Here is a 5,607-nt window from a genome sequence, read left to right as displayed (position 1 = left end):
CACCCCACCTGCAACTCTCCCATCCACTGCAGTTCACCGGCGACAGCAGGGGAGGCGGGGTGAGCGTGTGTACTGCATCCGCTGCGTAGATCCAGGGGCGCGAGTGCACCTCCCCTGCTCTCCCACCGCCGCGCTCACGGGGCGTCGTCTCCCGACCTCCGCCGAGAGCCACGGCCACCACGGATCAGGTGGAGACGGCTCCTCCCAATCCCCCCATCCCCTACCCGCCCCACTGAGCCTCTACCTCGCCGGCTAGCTGCGCGGGTGACAACTGCGAAGCCGCGCCCCGGCCACCGTGGCCTCAACCATCGTCTCCCCGCTCCGCCCCTCCCCTGGCCAAGCACCGCATCTGACCGTGGGCTCGCGGCGAGAACCCACAGGGTCCAGCCTCCCAGATGGCTGTGGACTACAACGACCACCGGATCCGGGCCCCCGATGACAGGTTGCTCCTCCACCGTTCACCTACAACGACCACAACGGGGAGGTACCCACCTACTGCGTCGATCTAGTCCCGACGAGGAGCTCCCCCCTCCCGTTTCTTCTCCAGTAGGGCGTCGGGTTGGGTCCTCGTCATGGACTTGCCCAGATCCGGTGGGGTTTGGTGTCCTCGCGTGTCTAGATGACGAGTTTTCGCCAGCGCTCTGAACCTTCTTGGTTTGCTCCGTCTAGTGCCCCGGCGGTGCCATAAAGTGCAAGCTGCCGTGCGCACAACACGAACAGTTCATGCGGGGTGGACGTGCTGTTCGCTGCCGCCGCTACTGCAGTCCCGCATATGCCATGGAGTAGGTGCACTGCAACACCCGGATAACTGCACCGCATGAAGATCCTGGGCGAAACTGCTCTCCAAGGTGTCCTTCGAAAGCACCGCATTGACGCAGGCATCTCCAGCATGTAGTTCCCATTTGGTTCAATTGTAGCTCGGCGGCGTGTGCGTGTTTCGGCAGCTAGTAGCATTCACTTCGCTAGCCCCTAAAAACATGTTATTTTTCTGTTGTTTTTTTGTGTTATCTGATTTGTGTGTGATGTGTTGGCCCACGAGTGTGCAGTCCAGAGTTCCTCTCCTCTGGGCGACATCTATCTTGGATTGAAGACAAGGTTCACCTCGTGTGTGTGTGCAACTCGGCGCTCAGCACTTGCAGTTAGCTGTTGTGGAATTTGTTGCCGTGGTTCAGTTTTTTCGACCATTCGGTACACTTTGGTCTAAAAAAAGGTCTACAATGAAGGACTCTTGAGTACACTTCATTTACAACAAAAATACATTTAAGAAAAAACATGCAAATGCCGTGCACTTTAGTCTACGAAAAGAGTCCACTATAAAGGACTTTTTAGCACACACCTTCTAAAACAAAAAAATCATGCAAACGCGGTGCACTTTGGTTCTTGAAAAAAGTCCACCATGAAGGACTCTTCAGTACAGTCCATTTCAAACAAAATGTACTTAAAAACATACAAAAAAATGCAGTGCACTTTGGTCTAAAAAAGTCCACCACAAAAAACTTTTCAGTACACACATTTTAAAATAAAAATGCATTTAAAATATCATGCAAATGCAGTGCGCTTTGGTCTTGAAAAAAGTCCATTACGAAGGACTTTTCACACAATCCATTTAAAATAAAAAATGCATTTAGGAACAATGCAGCTCGCTTCCCCGTCCAATGAAGCTCACTAGCTCTCACCATGCAGCTTAGATGCATTTATAAAAAAAGTTAAAAAAGGCAAAAAAATGATATGGTTCAACGTTTCACTTAGACTCAGTGTTGCGTTTCACTTTCCCTCTTGATGTGGTTCACTTGGCCTCATCTCTACGATCCACTCTCATTCATAAAAAAAGAACTCATTAATAAAAATAAAATAGAAAAAAGAGTACAAGAATCATGCAGCTTGCTTGCCCGTCCGATGCAGTACGGTTTTCAGTTTGAAGCAGTGCGGTTTTCAGTCGGATGAAATACCCACGTCGATTTGGGTGTCGCGAAGAACAGAGTGTCCGCGTTTCGGTAAATTTAAAACTGCTCTTAAACCATAAAGAATTAGAGAGAGTGTTCTACATGAAAAAGTTGCGCCTCGTCGATACCTTTCCAACAACGTATTGTTCGAATCATTCCGAGCAGCGGTTTGTAAAAATTTCACGAAAAACGATCGCTGCCTCTTGTAGTCAGCCGCACGATTTTCAAAATAAACTAAAAACCGTAAGGAATCTTAAAAACATTGCAACATATGAAAGTTGCGCCTCGTTCGTAGATTTCCAACGGCATATCACACACCTCGTTTCGACAAACGGTTCAAAAACTAGAGCGAAAACAGTACCGAAAAGTTTAAAAAACTTGAAAAATAGAATTCCGCGATTTAGTAAATTTGAAACTGCTCTTAAACCGTAACGAATTAGAAAAAGATTTATATATGAAAAAGATGCGCCTCGACGATATCTATCCAATGCAGTATCATTTGCTTCATTCCGACAAGCTGTTTAGAAAAAAAACGCAAAAAAACGCTCACTGCCACTCGTCATCCGCCGCACCATTTTCAAAACTACTCTTAAACCGTGTGGAATCTCAAAAACTGTTCAACATATCAAAGTTGCGCCTAATCCATAGCTTTCCAACAGTATATTATATGCCTCATTCCGATAAACAATTAAAAAATTAGAGCGAAAACAGTACTGAAAAAATAACGCGTGCAGTTTTTTCCGACGAGAAGTTCACTAGTCTATATTGCAGTGCTCGTCGTCAAGAAGATGCAGTGCACTTGCGTTCAGCATGCAGTGCGGAAGTGGTGTGCAGAATAGTTATTCTGCTAATATTAGCAGAATAGACCGTCTCTGTGTGTATATATATGGCTTCTACACAGCATCTCCATCATCATTATCAGTACATCCTACGCAGGTGAGTTAGGATGCACTTGATCCCAGGAAGGTATCTATCCTTCAAACCAGATGACTGCTTCAAACTAACAACAATACATAATAACCAACAAAAGAGGGTCGTGCTACAGCAGCAGAACACATGGCCCAGTCTAGATATCAGCACGAATCAAGTTGTGCATATTTGCTGTTGGCATGAACCACATCGTCGCATGTCGGGTTTGCAAAAGCCATCCATCGCATGGAAGCTTGATGCCTTTCACACACTGAAGATTATCTGGCAACAAGCTGTGTCAACGAATCTCTGGATATGGTGGTTCATGAAACCCATGGTATGATGTGTAAACACAGTCCCCCCTCGCAAATGGAAGTTGCATAGCACGATAATCATCGCCGGTGATATGATCGATGATTGGTTGGATGATCGGATAATTGAGCACGAGGAACAAGGAGTGGTTGCCGAGGCTGTAAACCCGCCTCCAGTTGAATATGCCTGGCCCAACGGAGTTGGGATCTTTCTCGAACACAAAGCAGCCATAGCCATCAATGTCACGAACGCCCCACATATTGTACTGCATGTGATTTGATGTAATGGTTTGGTCAATTTGGTATGTGCGAATGAGCATCAAATGACCGTTGTCAGCTGAACGAGCGATAAACCACCACCCATCGGCTGGTATGACTCCAGGTCCTGGAATCATGAAGGCCAGCGCATTTGCGTCTGCTGCAACAATTCAAATTGGAGACCAAAAGGACAAAAATAAACAATCATGTTCAGAGTATGTGTGGAATTTAGATTATTATAACAGTGACACATATCATAGACAGAGAATTGCAATGCCGTGGTCATAATCATACCCCAAGTTAAAAAAATTAGCCAATGGCTTTCATATTCTAGCAATATGTCATGGTTCAAACATCATGTAACAATGAGAGGAAAACAGCTATGACAACGCCTACTCATATTCTACCATAGCACTTACTACTACTGTTCTCATATCAACTCTAAGCAATAACATGCGTTGTTATAAAAATCTTGTAAACGAGAGTAACATATAGCAATCATGATGTTATGCTCATAATATGTATTCTAACAATCATTAGATGCCAACTGTTCTCATATCAACTCTAACAATAAGATGTGTGGTCATAAAAATCTAGGAAATGAGAGGGACATATAGCAATGATGTGGTTATAGACATGCTATGTATTCTAAATTTGTAACAAATGAACATGCAGTCATATTCATAAGGTGAAGACGAGATGAGATAGAACAATTACATGACGATAGATTCCACCACTATAGGCAGCCAATCTGTGCATCGACCGCGTAAACGATGCCATCGTGCACTATAGCATCTGACAGAAATGTTGCCTCAACAGGATTGATGATGAGCCATAACCATGTACGGCGACCGGATTCTAGATAGACTAATCCCATGTTGAATAAGGCAATGAGCTTGTAATCCATGCAATCTTCTGATGGTGTGGGCACTTTGCAGATTACAACTTTCTACAAAAAGAGGTCGAGCCAAAAGCTTGACGTGTCTCATGCGTAGTAGGTAGGAGTGTCCGGCGGGCCACAAGGCTCGATGGAGGCAATATCCAACAATGGAAGGGTGATCTCTCGCTGGGTGTAGATATCCACGAGACGCCACGGACTACCGGAGTGGTGGATGAGGACGATCCAGTTGGCCTTCATGCCCGCCCAGTAGTGGCCACGCATGAAGGACAGGTGGACGGGTAGTGGTAGCATGTCAAGGGGCACCACGGCAACTTCCGTAGGATCGTCAAGTCGGTGTCTAGGCCACCTGCGAGGATCGGGCATCAGCAAGGAGGGTGTCTTGAAAAGAGCCGGCCGGTTGCAGACGAGTAGAGGGTACAAAGACACCGAGCATGCGGCCAGACGGACGGTGCTGAGTAGGTCCATACGACTAAAGATCTGCCCCAAGAGAACATCGGGGAGGGAATTCCAATCGCGGCTCTGCGTGTCAGACGGTTCTGCCATTGGGGTTTTCGGTGCCTGTGAGCCAGCGGGGAAGTGGATTCGGGTGGGCGATGCTACGTCTTGAGCTTGCATTGATTTTCCTTGAAAAGGAAAGAGCGATGCAGCAATAGTAGCGTAAGTATTTCCCTCAGTTTTTGAGCACCAAGGTATCAATCCAGTAGGAGGCTCCTCAACAAGTCCCACGAACCTACACATACAAACAAAGAACTCACAACCAACGCAATAAAGGGGTTGTCAATCCCTTCACGGCCACTTGCGAAAGTGAGATCTAATAGAGATAATAAGATAGGATAAATATATTTTTGGTATTTTATAATATAGATGCAGAAAATAAAGATGCAAATAAAAGTAAATTCAAAGCAAATATGATAAGAGATAGACCCGGGGCCCATAGGTTTCACTAGTGGCTTCTCTCAAGATAGCATAAGTATTACGGTGGGTGAACAAATTACTATCGAGCAATTGATAGAAAAGAGAATAATTATAACGTTATCTAGGCATGATCATGTATATAGGCATCACGTCCGCAACAAGTAGACCGACTCCTGCCTGCATCTACTACTATTACTCCACCATCGACCGCTATCTAGCATGCATCTAGAGTATTAAGTTCATAAGAACAGAGTAACGCATCAAGACATGATATAGAGGGATAAACTCAAGCAATATGATATAAACCCCATCTTTTTATCCTCGATGGCAACAATACAATACGTGTCTTGCAACCCTTTCTGTCACTGGG

This window comes from Triticum dicoccoides, chromosome 6B (genome assembly GCF_002162155.2).
Source record: "Triticum dicoccoides isolate Atlit2015 ecotype Zavitan chromosome 6B, WEW_v2.0, whole genome shotgun sequence".
In the NCBI taxonomy this organism is placed as follows: domain Eukaryota; kingdom Viridiplantae; phylum Streptophyta; class Magnoliopsida; order Poales; family Poaceae; genus Triticum; species Triticum dicoccoides.
Note: the sequence above shows the minus strand (reverse complement) of the source record.